General features: G+C 45.5%; 1 protein-coding gene across 7 annotated transcripts in view; it reads right to left on the bottom strand.

The window, feature by feature from the left end:
• SNPH (syntaphilin) overlaps positions 1-15,773 on the bottom strand; it is a 45,082-nt gene that overhangs the window by 18,884 nt on the left and 10,425 nt on the right. The window contains exon 1 of one of the 7 annotated variants that reach the window (XM_086332658.1): positions 10,423-10,562. The exons of 5 other annotated variants lie outside the window; for them this stretch is intronic. The gene's annotated coding sequence lies outside the window, so the exon portion shown is untranslated. Of the gene's footprint in view, positions 1-10,422; positions 10,563-15,773 lie in introns of those variants that run through there. One more of the 7 variants, XM_086332661.1, reaches the window with a different exon arrangement.

Below are 15,773 nucleotides of genomic sequence, written 5' to 3'. Positions count from 1 at the left end.
AAGCACAGGGAATTATACCCATTCTAATAACCTAGAATGGAATATAATTGGAAAAAATACTGAATCATTAAGCTGTACATCTGAAACTAACACAATAGTATAAATCAACTATATTTCAATAAAAAGATGATAAAATAATACACGTCCTGAGACAAAAAAGTGGGACATAGAAACAGGAGGTTAGCCCAGCAAGAATGATTATTCAAAAAGAAATTCTTCATATGTCTTCTCCCTAACCAGCATAAGTCTCTCCACGTCCCTCCAAGAATCAGCCGTGTGGGCAAAGGAGAAGCCCTCATTGTGAGGACCATTGTGTTCAACTCTTCCAACAGCTGTTGGCTGCACCCTGCTCTCTAGACCAAGTTCTGTGTGAGTCCAGCACTGAGAGACCCTCAGCCCCCCAAGCCATATGACAGGGTCACTGTACGGGACCTTGGGCCCTTGACATGTCTGAATCTCAGCTGCCACACGTGTTCAGTGGGAGCCACCCTCCTGACCTTGCCTGTCTCTTTAGGATCCAACCAAGGCAACGAAAGCAGCAACGGAGGAGGTGCTTAGACAAACAGAAGACAGAATATTTTTTGCCATTACTACGAATATCACTACCTTGAAGGGATCTTCTGTCCTTTTTCAGAGGTATTATTCTTTGCTTTATGTCAAGTCCCAGCAGGCACGGGGGTGACTCTTGAAATTACTGGCACCCTCTGCCAGGCCAACTGCCCTGGGCTGGCTCTCCAGGGCAATGCCTGCCAGGTCTCCTATATGGGGAGGGGCAGTAGGGGGCAACACTGGTTTCTATCCCTCCACCATCCAGCGTGCCAAGGCTGCCCCTCTGCAGACAGCCACGGGGAGGCCTGGGGGACAGAGGGGCCCCAGTGCAAGCCCCAGCTGGGCAGATGCCTGGCAAGTGGCTCCTGGCAGATGGAGGCCCTCCAGTGACCTTGGACACAGCATATGCTTCCCTGGGCTTCCTGGCTGATAGAGCTGTCAAGCCATCACCTGGCTCCTTTCCCCGCTGCCTCCTCTGCCTGAGGTTCCAGCTCTAAAGCCTCACAGGATGGGACCTCTGACTCTATGGATTCTCTCCTTTTCTTTTCAGATCTCTGCCTTAGTTCTCAGGATCCTTGAGTCGGTGTCCACACCTCTCCTAAATTTACCCCAAGTACCTCCAAGGGCCAACACCCTCACAGAATTCTAGAATCCTGGGTAGACTTTGTCACAACCCATCATTTTACAGAGAGACACTGAAACCCAGGAAAAGCATGCAGTTTGCTTAAAGTTGCCCAGCAAGTAGGGGATAGAGTCTGGGCTGGGAGTTCAGTGCCTGGCTCCAGTGACAAAGCTTCCGCACTGTGGCCTCCACCCCACACCCCCATTTGAATCCAGGCAGAAGCATCCTAAAAGATGATTCTGTTAAAGTGCTGCACTCAATATGCCAGCAAATTTGGAAAACTCAGCAGTGGCCATAGGACTGGGAAAGGTCAGTTTTCATTCCAAATCCAAAGAAAGGCAGTGCCAAATAATGCTCAAACTATTGCACAATTGAACTCGTCTCACACGCTAGCAAAGTAATGCTCAAAATTCTCCAAGACAGCCTTCAACAGTAGGTGAACCGTGAACTTCCAGATGTTCAAGCTGGATTTAGAAAAGGCCGAGGAATCAGAGATCAAATTGCCAACATCCACTGGATCATCGAAAAAGCAAGGGAGTTCCAGAAAAACATCTATTTCTGCTTTATTGACTATGCCAAAGCCTTTGTGTGGATCACAACAAACTGTGGAACATTCTTCAAGAGATGGGAATATCAGAGCACCTTATTGGCCTCCTGAGAAATCTGTATGCAGGTCAAGAAGCAACAGTTAGAACTGGACATGGAACAACAGTCTGGTTCCAAATTGGGAAAGGAATATGTCAAGGCTGTATATTGTCACCCTGCTTATTTAACTTATATGCAGAGTACATCATGCACTTTGGGCTAGAGAAATGCTGGGTTAGGTGAAGCACAAGCTGGAATCAAGATTGCCGGGAGAAATATCAATAACCTCAGATATGCAGATGACACCACCCTTATGGCAGAAAGCGAAGAAGAACTATAGAGCCTCTTGATGAAAATGAAAGAGGAGAGTGAAAAAGTTGGCTTAAAACTCAACATTCAGAAAACAAAGATCATGGCATCTGGTCCCATCACTTCATGGCAAATAGATGGGAAAACAATGGAAACAGTGACAGACTTTGTTTTCTTGGGCTCCACAACACTGCGGATGGTGACTGCAGCCATGAAATTAAAGGACGCTTGCTCCTTGGAAGAAAAGCTATGACAAACCTAGACAGCATATTAAAAAGCAGAGATATTACTTTGCCAACAAAGGTCTGTCTAGTCAAAGTTATGGTTTTTCCAGTACTCATGTATGGATGTGAGAGTATAAAGAAAGTTGAGCAGTGAAGAACTGATGCTTTTGAACTGTGGTGTTCGAGAAGATTCTTGAGAGTCCCTTGGACTGCAAGGAGATCAAACTAGTTAATCCTAAAGAAAATCAGTCCTGAATATTCATTGGAAGGACTGATGCTGAAGCTGAAACTCCAATACTTTGGCCACCTGATGCAAAGAAGTGACTCATTGGAAAAGACCCTGAGGCTTAGAAAAATTGAAGGCAGGAGGAGAAGGGGACAACAGAGGAGATGGTTGGAGGGCATCACGGACTTGATGGACATGAGTTTGAGCAAGCTCCAGGAGTTGGTGATGGACGGGGAGGCCTGGCATGCTGCAGTCCATGGGGTTGCAAAGAGTCGGACATGACTGAGTGGCTGAACTGAGAAGTTTGATAAAATAAGAACAAAAGTTAGCTTTTTGAGTAAAGAAGTCATGGAAAGAAAGCGAGGGTAAGACAGAAATCTCACCAACTTTAAGGCAGCTCACAAATGACACAGCAAAATATACACTGAAACTGAGGCCTGTGGAAGAAGGGGATACTCCAGCCTGACCACACATACAAACATGTTGGCAATAATGAGGTTCAGGGTCCACTCCGAGCTTCCTGTCCACCAAAGCAAAAAGAGAAATTATGCCCAGTTTTCTTATTCTTATAGTTAAGGGAGAGTGGGAAGCAGACTAATTCTTCAGACTAATAAAGATCTCCCTAAAATGACTGCTAAAAGAAACATTATGGCATGGGATTTGCTGTAGGGATAGAGGACTGCCCATTGTGAACCGGCAACGAGGGTCCCAGGGTAAAGGAAAGACGGTTCTCTCAGAGCTCACCCAAGTTGCCCTGTGTGTGCTATGCTCTGCTGACATGAGACTGAAAGACCCATGGAACACAAGGACCAAAGGCTAGAAGGATGTACAGGTATGATCTGATCTGCCCAGGACCACAGCGCCTTTCCATGGAGATAGCCCCACCCAACCTGAGAAGAGAGAGCTTCTCTTTCTGTGTATCCAAACCAGGGAACCACCGAAGCTCACAATGTGTTTTGCATTTTTTCTCCCACCCTCTCTCCTGGATTTCATGACAACCTAGTCCAACGGCCACATTTCCTAAAACATAAAACCAAAGACTTCCCAGAGGCCATGATGTGAGATGCAGGGCCAGGGGACAGGAGACTGAAGGTGGGCCAGCTGATTCCAATCACACCAATCACTCTGGGCATGTTGCTTCTGTTGGAAGCCAAGTCTCATCTATCTTCCGGAGGCTCCTGGGGGCTTGGAGACACAGGCCTGGTTCACCTAACTGTTTCTTGGCCTGGGGGCCATGCCGATCCTACATGAGCATCCTTCACCTCTCCTCCCAGGCCCTCCTTCTTTCTCCAGCTGCCAGCTTCCCTGCCATCCTTGGCAGCTGACTCCTACCCAGCTGATTTCCAATGGCACATCCATTCTCAAGCTGAATTCTCTTGCCTTCACCAAGATCCAAGGCTTTTGACAGCCCCCAAAATAGCTCACACTTTCTGGAAGAGGGTGGGTAATTATAAACCCCTGTTCCCAAAAGACTTCCTACTCTGGAGAAGCTGTGTGTGTGTGTGTATGTGTGTGTGTGTGTGCGTGTGTGTGTGTGTGTGTTAGTTGCTCAGTAGTGTCCGACTCTTTTGTGATCCCAGGGACTGTAGCCTGCCAGGCTCTTCTGTCCTTGGAATTCTCCAGGCAAGAATACTGGAATAGGTTGCCATTTCCTTCTCCAGGGGATCTTCCTGATCCAGGGATGGAAGCCACATCTCTTATGTCTTCTGTATTGTCAGGCAGATTCTTTACCATCTGAGCCACCTAGAATTCTTTTTTCCAAATTGATGAATCCTTGGGATTCTTCAATAAGTATTGGCTTCCAGGTAGCCAATATCTTTTGACTCAAATTGGAACACAGTTCTAGGTCTCTGGCATTGCAGGCAGATTCTTTACTGTCTGAGCCACCAGGGAAGCCCCAGAGAAGCTGCTCTACCCCTTATTTTAGCTAAAGTGAGCATTTAAAAATGTTTTAAAGGGGAGATTCTGTAAACATCTACATCTATATTAAAATCCCTTTGTCTCAGAATGAGCTTTTCCCCTTTGCTAAGAGACTAATTTAACAGAAAGACATGACTTTGGGCTCAGATAATAAGTCTGGATCTGAATTCCAAACCTGAACCATCCACTATCTTCATGACAGTGAGAATCCCACTTTATTTCTCTAAACCTCAGTCTCCTTATCTGTAAAATGGAGGTAACTACAGTTGTGCATGAGTACAGTCATGATTAGCAATTATATGTGTGTAATTAGCTATTATATATGTGAAATGCCTAGCAAGGAAAGCACTCCACACGCAATATTTATTTATTCATCTAAACAGTCTTATTCTTGGGCTTCCCTGGTGGTCTAGTGGTTAAGAATCTGCTTTGCAATGCAGGGGACACATGTTCAACCCCTGATCCAGGAAGATCCCACGTGCCGGGGAGCAACTAAGTGTGTGCACAACTCCTGAGTTGGTGCTCTGGACCCCATGAGTTGCAACTACTGAGCCCATGAGCCACACTTATTAAAGCCTATGTGCCTAGAGCCTGTGCCCTGATCAAGAGAAGCCACTGCAGTGAGAAGTCCACGCACCACGACAAAGAGAAGCCCCCACTCTTGGCAACTAGAGAAAGCCCAGGTGCAGCAACAAAGATCCACCACAGCCAACAAAATACAATAAATAAATCTTAAGAAGTCTTATTCTAAAAAAAAGAATTCCTGAGTCAAAAAAAAAAAGAAGTCTTATTCTTAATGTTATTCATATATGTTACATTTTTATCCCACCTTAAAATCTTCCTCTGGAATATTATCATAGTTTGTGTTTCAGGGGGCCCTCTGTTTCTTCCCTTGCTTTGTTTTCTCCATAGTCCCGCTACAGCTCATACATTTACATATTTTGTTTATTGTCTCTAGAACACAAGCTCCAGGAAGGTAAGAATATTTGCCCATTTTGTTCTTTATATAGTTCCCAGCATCTAGATTAGTGCCTGGCACCCCGCACGCCCTCAAATATTTTCTGAATGAATTAGTGGTTCTGCATTCACTTGGATTGATGTCACCACCCAGGTAAAAGCAGGCTTCAAGAATGCTCAAACTACCGCACAATTGCACTCATCTCACACGCTAGTAAAGTAATGCTCAAAATTCTCCAAGCCAGGCTTCAGCAATATGTGAACCATGAACTTCCTGATGTTCAAGCTGGTTTTAGAAAAGGCAGAGGAACCAGAGATCAAATTGCCGACATCCGCTGGATCATGGAAAAAGCAAGAGAGTTCCAGAAAAACATCTATTTCTGCTTTATTGACTATGCCAAAGCCTTTGACTGTGTGGATCACAATAAACTATGGAAAATTCTGAAAGAGATGGGAATGCCAGACCACCTGACCTGCCTCTTGAGAAACCTATATGCAGGTCAGGAAGCAACAGTTAGAACTGGACATGGAACAACAGACTGGTTCCAAATAGGAAAAGGAGTATGTCAAGCTGTATATTGTCACCCTGTTCATTTAACTTATATGCAGAGTACATCATGAGAAACGCTGGACTGGAAGAAACACAAGCTGGAATCAAGATTGCCAGGAGAAATATCAATAACCTCAGATATGCAGATGACACCACCCTTATGGCAGAAAGTGAAGAGGAACTAAAAAGCCTCTTGATGAAAGTGAAAGAGGAGAGTGAAAAAGTTGGCTTAAAGCTCAACATTCAGAAAACGAAGATCATGGCATCTGGTCCCATCACTTCATGGGAAATAGATGGGGAAACAGTGTCAGACTTTATTTTTCTGGGCTCCAAAATCACTGCAAATGGTGACTGCAGCCATGAAATTAAAAGATGCTTACTTCTTGGAAGAAAAGTTATGACCAACCTAGATAGCATATTCAAAAGCAGAGACATTACTTTGCCAACAAAGATTCATCTAGTCAAGGCTATGGTTTTTCCTGTGGTCATGTATGGATGTGAGAGTTGGACTGTGAAGAAGGCTGAGCACCGAAGAATTGATGCGTTTAAACTGTGGTGTTGGAGAAGACTCTTGAGAGTCCCTTGGACTGCAAGGAGATCCAACCAGTCCATTCTGAAGGAGATCAGCCCTGGGATTTCTTTGGAAGGAATGATGCTAAAGCTGAAACTCCAGTACTTTGGCCACCTCATGTGAAGAGTTGACTCATTGGAAAAGACTCTGATGCTGGGAGGGATTGGGGGCAAGAGGAGAAGGGGACGACAGAGGATGAGATGGCTGGATGGCATCACTGACTCGATGGACCTGAGTCTCAGGGAACTCCAGGAGTTGGTGATGGACAGGGAGGCCTGGTGTGCTGTGATTCATGGGGTCGCAAAGAGTCAGACACGACTGAGCGACTGATCTGATCTGGTCTGAAGCAAGTCAAATGGTGCAAAAAAAAGTTTAACAGTACTTAGTTTGTTACTTTAGTCCTTTTCACACATGGTGTCCTATTTAGGTGGGCTTGTCTCTCCTGCTAGATTTGTAAGCCTAGGTTTTTAAAAAAAAAATTATTTTTTTTTAAATTGAAGAATAATTGCTTTGTAAGCCAGGGTTTTATCTATCTTCATATCCGTAGTATCTAGCAGCGCCTTGAGGGCAGAACTCTTAAAACAAGTATCTTAAAGGAAGGCATGAAAGCAGCAGTTTGAAAGCTGCCATGTAACCAGTCTCTTGCCAGGCACTGTCCTGCATGCCCCACATTCATCCTGTCAATTCACCCTTATATTACAGGGTATTCTCTCTGTTTTACCACCAAGGAAGCTCAGGCTCCAGAAACCAGCAAACTTGCATGAGGGCAGGCGGTAAGTAGGTGGTAATGCTGAGAGTAGAACTCAAACCATCCCAGCTGCCCCTCCAGATTATTGGGTTGGCCAAAAAGTTCATTCAGGTCTTTCCAGAACATCTGCTACAAAAACCCGAATGACCTTTTTGGCCAACCTGATACATCTCCCCACGCAGAAAACCCAATTCGCTGTGTCAACAATCCCAAATCCTAATAGCACCCCTCAGAGAAAAGTGAAAGATATGTCACAGTGGATCCTCATTGTCTGGGGAGTCCATAGTGGGAATTCATACGTGTGAATTCACGTACCTGGTAAGCATTTATTTACAAGCCCTGTTAGTTGCCTGATGCCCACATTCCCAGCTCAGGTGGAACAAGGCAACCTTCTTATTTCTTTTCTTTCTTTCTTTGAAAATAAAATCTCATAAAAAACTAGTGTTTCAAACTGGAGTCACCAGAAGTACCCAGTTATTAAAAATATACATACTTCACTTGGCTTGTTTCATTTCTTAAAAACAAATGTCTGTTTGTGGCTATTTAGAGCCATGTTTTAACAGTTTTGTGCTTTTTTTTTTGCAGGGTGACTTTGCTATTTAAAATGGCCTGCAAGTACAGAGCTGAAGTGCTGTCCAGTGCTCCTAAGCTCAGGAAGGCTGTTAGGTGCCTTACAGAGAAGATAAGTGTCAGATAAGCTTCCCTGAGGTGTGAGTTACAGGGTTGCTGGCACAAACTCAATGTGAATGTATCAATAATGTATAGTAAAGGCGCTGTCTTAAAACAGAAACACAAATAAATAAAACAAGGTTTTATTGATCAATTGATGAAAACGTAACAAGAGACTTCCAGGATCCTAACTCTGTTTTCCCTCGGGAGCAATGGTTTCGCACCAATTCAGGGTTCCCAGTTGGTTTATAGTGACAGAACATGACTATTGCAAATAAGAATTGACTGTTCTAAGCATAGGTGCCCAGGACACAGATTTGCACAAAACAGGTCGAGTTGTATTCATGTGCTCACTAGTACACACATATAACTATGCTCATCTGTGTGTGTGCAGTCCATGTACTCAACACGGCCATCAGCACCAGCACAAAGCAAGCATTCTGACGGGCTAAGGAATAAAGGCAGGAACTCAGAGGGTAGAGCAAGATGCCCCTGGGTTCAAATCCCAGCTCAGAGGGGAGCTGTGTGCCTGCAGGCCAGTCATAATCAGGGCCAGTTTCCTTATGTCCACATGAGGTTAATCACTGTCACATGGTGAAGTGGGCCTGTGCATGTTAAGCTGCTAAGCACAGGGCCAAGCACACCACAAGCCACAGAGAGGACAAGGTTTGCAGCAAGCAACAGGACAGGGCCTTTTAAGGCCCTTGTTATCTATTCCAGTAGTCATGTACAGACGTGATGGCTGGTCCATAAAGAAGGCTGAGGGCTGAAGAATTGATGCTTTCAAACTGTGATGCTGGAGAAGACTCTTGAGAGTCGCTTGGCCAGCAAGGAGATCAAACCAGTTAATCTTAAAGGAAATCAACTCTGAATATTCATTGGAAGGACTGATGCTGAAGCTGAAGCTCTGATACTTGGGCCACCTAATGTGAAGAGCTGACTCATTGGAAAACACCCTGATGCTGGGAAAGGTTGAAGGCAAAAGGACAAAAGGGTGGCAGAGGATGAGATGGTTAGATAGCATCACTAACTCAGTGGACATGAATTTAAGCAAACTCCAGGAGATAGTGAAGGACAGGGGAGCCTGGCATGCTACAGTCCATGGAGTCCCAGAGAGTTGGACATGACTTAGTGACTGAATGGCAACAATAACAATCTATCCAGGGCATGTGTGGGGGCCCAGGAGTCAAACTTAGGGCCTCCTCCTTAGCACACTGGCCTCCTTGTTCTCACAGACCTGGGCTTCACTCTGCCCAGTGTTACTTCTAGGGATACCTGAGGCTAGGAGTCCAGGAACCAGAGGCTTGAGAAATGGAATATTTCATGTCATATCAGTAAACAAGGGTGTCACAGTCATCAGCAATGGTAGGGAGCCTTCCAAGCCACTGAGCCCTAAGGAAACTCAGGAAGGTGGAGGATACCTGCCACCTAGCAGCCATCAGACTGCAGCCACTCTCTACTGTGAGCCCTGAGGAACTCAAGGTGTGAAAACAGAATATTGGCCCCAGATAGCTGAAGTGCAAATCAAAAGAATGATGATTTCAGCACAGCCAAAAATATAGAAATATATATATATATGAACGATTTCAGTGAGCCAAGACTCTTGCATCTTCCCCAAAATAGAAAAGCACTAAATTCCTTAACTTGGGATATTCAGCTTTCTTTAATTAACAACAATCTTTTGATGTTCAGACTGCCTGTCCTTTGTTGCAAAACTTCTGTATAATCTGGCTCCTTCCCTTGCCTCCTCAGAACCGTTGTCTCAGGGTAACTTGAGATGCTGTCTCTTGGGCTTGAAGTCCTAAAAATCCCCACCAAATGAAACATAACTCTCAACTTTTAGGTTGTGAACACTTTCTAAGCTGACAGGGTCAAAGCCAGAGGGTGCTCAGAGGCAGGAAAGTCCAGAGGTCCCAAACTGGCAGCCCACAGGCTATATCATGCAAATAGACCAGATTGCTTTGGCCTGCATTTGTATGCATTTTATTTTCAGTCAACGTTTATAACTAGAAAGATTTCATACTTAAAAAACCTGGAGATTTCCCAGCCTGTCTTAACCCCAAAGATCCTGTGGCTCTGTGCCCGCATTCCTGCAGAGCAGTGAGTGACTGAGGCTGAAAAGTGGCTCCTTTTGGTCAATTCTCACCTGCACTCTTGCTCTTTACCTGGGTTTTTTTTGTTGTTGTTGTTAGCTATCTGGTGTTGGAGTTTGGAATCTCTAGTCTAGCCTGATCCCATTTTGTAGATAGAGGATGTGAGGTTGGGGGAAGGGGTGGCCCTTGCCCAAAGCCCCAGGATGAACTGGTGGAGCTGAGACTCGAACCCTTGCAGTTCTGAACCCAGGGCACTGGACATACAGGGAAGTTGGGAACACGGAATGGGGACTTGGGCTGAAGGGCAAATTCTGCTTAGGAGAAGTCTGCTGGGGCAGAAAGGTGAAGCAGAGACCAACAGCTCTGGCTGCAGTTAGCACAAAGTTCTCTCCTCCTCACCTGCTGGCAAACACCGCCTCCTGACTATATAAGCTAAACTCTTCTTGGCTGTGTTGACACAAGGCTCTCAGGTGTCCCTCTTCCTGACTTTTCTCCGGAGCACACAAACATCTTCATAATCACAGGGGCCCTTGAGGAGGCGTACAGAGCAGGGGCTTTTCTTAGGGCAGAATCCATCTGGAAACTTAATTCTCAGCAGAGGACTGACCATGGCCTTTGGCTTCCTCATCTGCAACATGGAGTTTCCATTGGGAATTTTAATCAGATAATGCTTGTGAAGAATCCTGGCACACACTACCCAATGAGCCATAATTCCATTTCCTTATTTTATAAACCAAGGCCCAGAGACATAACTCATCCCAAGAAGGTCACAAATTAGCTACAACTGGATAATTTTTAAATTTTAAATATAGCTCTATTTATGAATATTGTTACTATAGCTATAGGGCTTTGCTGGTGGCTCAGATGGTAAAGAATCTGCCTGCAATGCGAGACACCCTGGTTTGATCCCTGGGTCAGGAAGATCCCCTGGAGAAGGGCATGGCAACCCACTCCAGTATTCTTGCCTGGAGAATTCCATGAACAGAGGAGCCTGGTTGGCTACAGTCCATGAGGTTGCAAAGAGCTGGAGATGACTGAGGAACTAACACATTCCAACTATAAAAGTAGCATGCACCTTAAAAAAAAAAAACCCTCCACTTTTGCTACTCAAAGAGAAACCACTGATTAATTTTACTGTTGCTCCTTCTAGTTTTTTCTAAGCATAAAAGGAAAACTGTATTGGTTGGTGGGGGGTGGTGGTGGGGGTGTTATTTTTACATAGTTATAGCCATGGTAGAGAGGCATCTTTGTATCTTTCAAAAATTTAACACAGTTTATGAATTGCCCATGATATGGCATTTTCTTTATGAAAAGTATCTTATGGGCTATATAATAGTCCATGTCATGGCTCCATCATGGTTATCCTTAACATCCCCTTTTGTTGAACATTTAGACTTTTTCACTCTCAAAAAGGATGTCACAGTAGGCATCTTCGTGCATAAATGTTTTTCTGTATTTAGAATTATTTCCTCAGGATGAATCCCCAGGAGAGATTTATAGGGTTAAAGAGTATGAATATGCTGCAAACTGCTTTGCTAAAGAGTTGAGTTGCCAGTTGATTCTCCCCCCAAAACATATGCACAGCAGCTGTATTTCCCCTCGATAAAACCACAGGCACTTAGTTCTGTCTCCTAAAAGGCAAGGAGTTCCAGTTCAAACACAAGAATTACCCAAGATGGTCTTTCTGCATCTCTTTGGCTAGTGACAAGTGTCCTCATCCCCACATGGCAAAGAGGGAAACTGAGGCCTCCTGGAGAGCCTGAGCTCAAAAGTGGCCTACCTCCATGCCCCCTCAAGCTTTCTCCCTCTCCTACTCACAGCCCTTCTTATCTGTGTGGCAGCTCTGGCAAGGCCATTTTGGTCAATGTTTACCAAGTGTCTATGTGCACTGGGTTCTCCCCAGTGGTCCCAGTAATCAGAGTGTGTGTCAGGGAGGGGCTGGGAAGAGGATGGAAAGTCTCTGCAGAACTCAGGAGCAGGTTTCTGCGGGTGGATGCAGAGCTGTCTGTGGGGATCATTCCAGGTTGAGCACAGGGGGCGGGAGTCAACACTCCAGAGGCCTGCGGGAGGAGGGCAGAGACAAGGGGCTGGGCACACCGGTCAGACAGTGTAGGGCCCAGAGGGAGCAGATGGGAGACTGGGTGCTGTGGGAGCACCTTTTGAGGCTACAGTAAAAAGTTATGAGCAGAGGAAGGACAACCTCAGGTTTAGAGCATGGAAGGCAACCCTGTACCAGTTCTGCTGAGAGTGGGCTGGAAGAAATGAGCAGAGGCACCGGGAGACGGAAGATGGGAGAAAAGGAGAGAAGGTGAGAGAAGCAAAGATGGCTTTGAGAGAAATTTATGGGGACAACAGGGCTTGGAAGAGATGGGCAAACCAAAGAGAGGGAAGAACCGTGATGATGCCCAGGCCTCTGGATAGGTGGGGGTGATGGGCACTCATCACTGCCCATCCGATGTTCCTCTCCCCTCTTCCCTTAATAACAGAACCCTATTTTTGTTTGGGGGAGCTATCCACCCAGTTAAAACATACAAGTGTCCAGAGTGGCGGTGGCAGTTCTGGCCTGTGCACTGTGAGCAGTAACATCCTGGCTAGAGTCAGGCTAGCTGTTGTTTAGCCTGTGAGGGCCAAAAGAGAAGTGGGCATCACGCCTTCAGTGGCTCAGAGTCTCCCAGGTGCCAGGAACAGGACTGTGTTCAGAATCAAGGCCTAGCGGACACCAGCTGAAGGAAGTGGGGCAGCCAACCAGGTGATCAGGGCCTAAGAACCCCACATAGTCAATGCAGGCACCGGGAATGGGCCCTGAGGGAGTGTCACCATCCATCTGTCCTGGGACACAGCCCAGCACAGGAGAGAGAGCATGGAACTGGGAACCTGGACACTCAGCTCTGCCACTGACTCACAGACCTGAGGGTGCCCCTCTCTTGAGCTGGTACCTCAGTGTCCCCATCTATAAATGGAGGAAACACCCCAACCTCATGGAACTGTGTGACCACCTGGCCTCTGCCTTGTCATCGGCCTCACCTCCCATCACACCTTCCCAAGCATCTTCACTCTCACTGATTCATCCTGTGGATTCACCATGCTCTGACATGTGCAGTGCCCTCCACCTAGAGCGCCCTTCCAAGCTTCTTCCACCTGCTTATCTTCCAGGATGAATTCAAGTACAGATGTCTGTGTGTGGCTCCACAGAAGACAGTGTTCACAGCTCAGCCATGGTGGCCGAACTGTACCTCTGACTTTTGGAGCACTTGTTACACCAATAAGACATGGGCTGTTAACACACATCAGCTATGGATCACTATCTTCCATCTTTTGAGGGTTTCTAAGCCTACACACACACACACAGCATGTATCTGCTGGAGAGCTTCAAAAGGGCACTGGCAGAAGAGATAATGATGTCCTGATTCAGGCTTCACATGCCCAGAGCAAAGCAGAGAAATTTGCCCTGCACTGTTCTAGCCCATGCAACTAAAACCTGGCCTTCCTTAATGAATTCATGGCGCCTCCTCCTCTGTCTCCTGAAAGCCTTTTGTGGCAACAGGTGGTGCTGACACACTCCTTGTCCTTGGAGTTGGGATGGTCAGGGAGATAGCTCTGCACCAGCCTCTCATCTACAGGAAGGCACAGTTGTGCCCATAGAACAGACAAGTGAGGGAGGTGCAAAGAGGTGACCTGCCTCTCTGGGGTCACAGGAATCAAGACATCAAGACCTCCAGCCTGGGCCCTCTTCCTCTAGAGATCAGAGGTCTGTGTGGGCTCTAACACCACACCCCATGGTCTCAGGGACTCAGGCCCCCTGTTTGCAAAATGAAGTTGTTGAGGTTAGGTTAGGAAGTACTTCTAGGTCTGTCCTGTGATTCCACATGCTAGTAGAGAAGGATTGAATTCAGAAGCTAGAGTCTCCCAGGAAGCTAGTTTCTCTCTCTTACACACACACATACACACACGCATTAAGTCTGAAACTCCCAGAGGGCCCTCTGGGGCAAGACAGAGGTTAGGAGAAAATGGTTGCAAAATATATATTTGATGAGGAACTTGTATCAAGAATGCATAAAGAACTCTTACAACTCAATAATAGTAAGACAGCCAAACAGTTAAATATTTAAAAGTTGGAAAAATTTTTGAACAAATAATTCACCAAAGATATAGAGATGGCAAATAAGCACACAAAAAGATGATCAACATCATCAGTCATTAGGAGAATGCAAATTAAAGCCATAAGGAGACACCGCTATACAACCTATTGGATGATTAATGATAAAAAGACTGATCATACTCAGTGCTTTGAGGATGTGAAGAAACCAGAACTCTCACACATGCTGCTGGGAATGTAAAATGGCACAACCACTTTGGAAACACTTGGACAGTTTTAACTTAAATATGCATTTACTAAAGGACCTAGCCATTCCACTTCCCTCCTAGGTATTTACCCCAGAGAATAAGAAGGTATATCCACACAAAGACTTATACACAAATGTTCACAGTAGCTTTATTTGTAATAGCAAGAAACTAGAAAAAAACCAAAATGTCCATCAACAAACAAAGGGAAAAGCAAATCATGGTTTACCCTTACACACAGTGGAGTACTACTCAGAAGTAAAAAGGAATACACTATTGATAAACACAACAACGTGAATCTCTAAATAATCAGGCCAGGTGCAAGAAGCCAGACCCTCTGCCCCAATCAAAAAAAGTATACGCTATATGGTTCCATTGATATAAAATTCTAGAAAATGCAAAGTAATTTAAAGTGGCAGAAAGCGGATCAGTGGTTGCCTGGGGAGGGGAATGGAGAGGGAGGTATGAGAGGAAGGAATTACTATAAAGGTGCAAGAGGAAACTTTGGGGGTTGATGGATGTGTTAATTATCTTAATGGTGGTGATAGTTTCATGGGTCACATCCCATGTTAAACTCACACTTCTAAGTAGGTGCAGCTTGATGTATACATCAAGAGCTGGAAGGAGGGGAAGAGGCCAGAGAAAGAGAAGACGGCAGGGCAGCAGCAAGCAGGAGGGGTCTTTCTTGGAAGCCTGGCACATGCACAGACATGGACACAGATGCACGGACGTCCATGCACTGAGTAGGAAACCACCACGTGGCCTCTAGGAAGTTCTAAGAGTCTCTAAACTCAAGAGATTCCATCTGCAAAAAACATCAAGGCTATTTGCCATTCGCTCATTACTTGTCCAGAGCACTTCCTGTATGCCTGGCTTGCACTGGGCACTGGGGATTCAGAGGCAAATCAAGCACAGGCCTTGCTCTGGGCAGTTCACGCTATCGACCATGGTGTAGCCTTCCCAAAAGTCAGCCTACACATTTAGCCTCATACCCTAAACATCCCAGCCGGGTTCCCTTCATAGGGTGTGTGAGAACTCTTCTTCTTAGACCTGATTTTGTTTCTAGCCTCGTCATTTCTTGGGAGAAAGCCTTCAATTAGCTCATAACTCCAGCAGATTTTTGTCTTTTATCTGTGCTAAGCAGACATTCAAGCCAAACCCCAACTGTTTCTCATAATTGACTAAGGAGATCTGAGTCAACGTCTTCACAGAATCACAGAACTTAAGGACAAGAAAGAATGTGAAGATTTCAAAGCCCAACTTCCAATGATGCTGATCGAAGCACCATTTCTCTGAATAACAGTCCTGTTCTGCAGTCACCTAGACTGTTTGAATACCACCAGTGAGAAGGGAGCTCACTACCAACCGAAGATGTATCAGATCTTTGGAAAACTAGAGAAGTTATAAAG

Source organism: Bos grunniens, chromosome 13, assembly GCF_055505025.1.
Source record: "Bos grunniens cultivar Pamir isolate PY7600 chromosome 13, Bosgru_T2T1.0, whole genome shotgun sequence".
NCBI classification, from domain to species: domain Eukaryota; kingdom Metazoa; phylum Chordata; class Mammalia; order Artiodactyla; family Bovidae; genus Bos; species Bos grunniens.
This window is presented reverse-complemented; position numbering and strand designations above follow the sequence as displayed.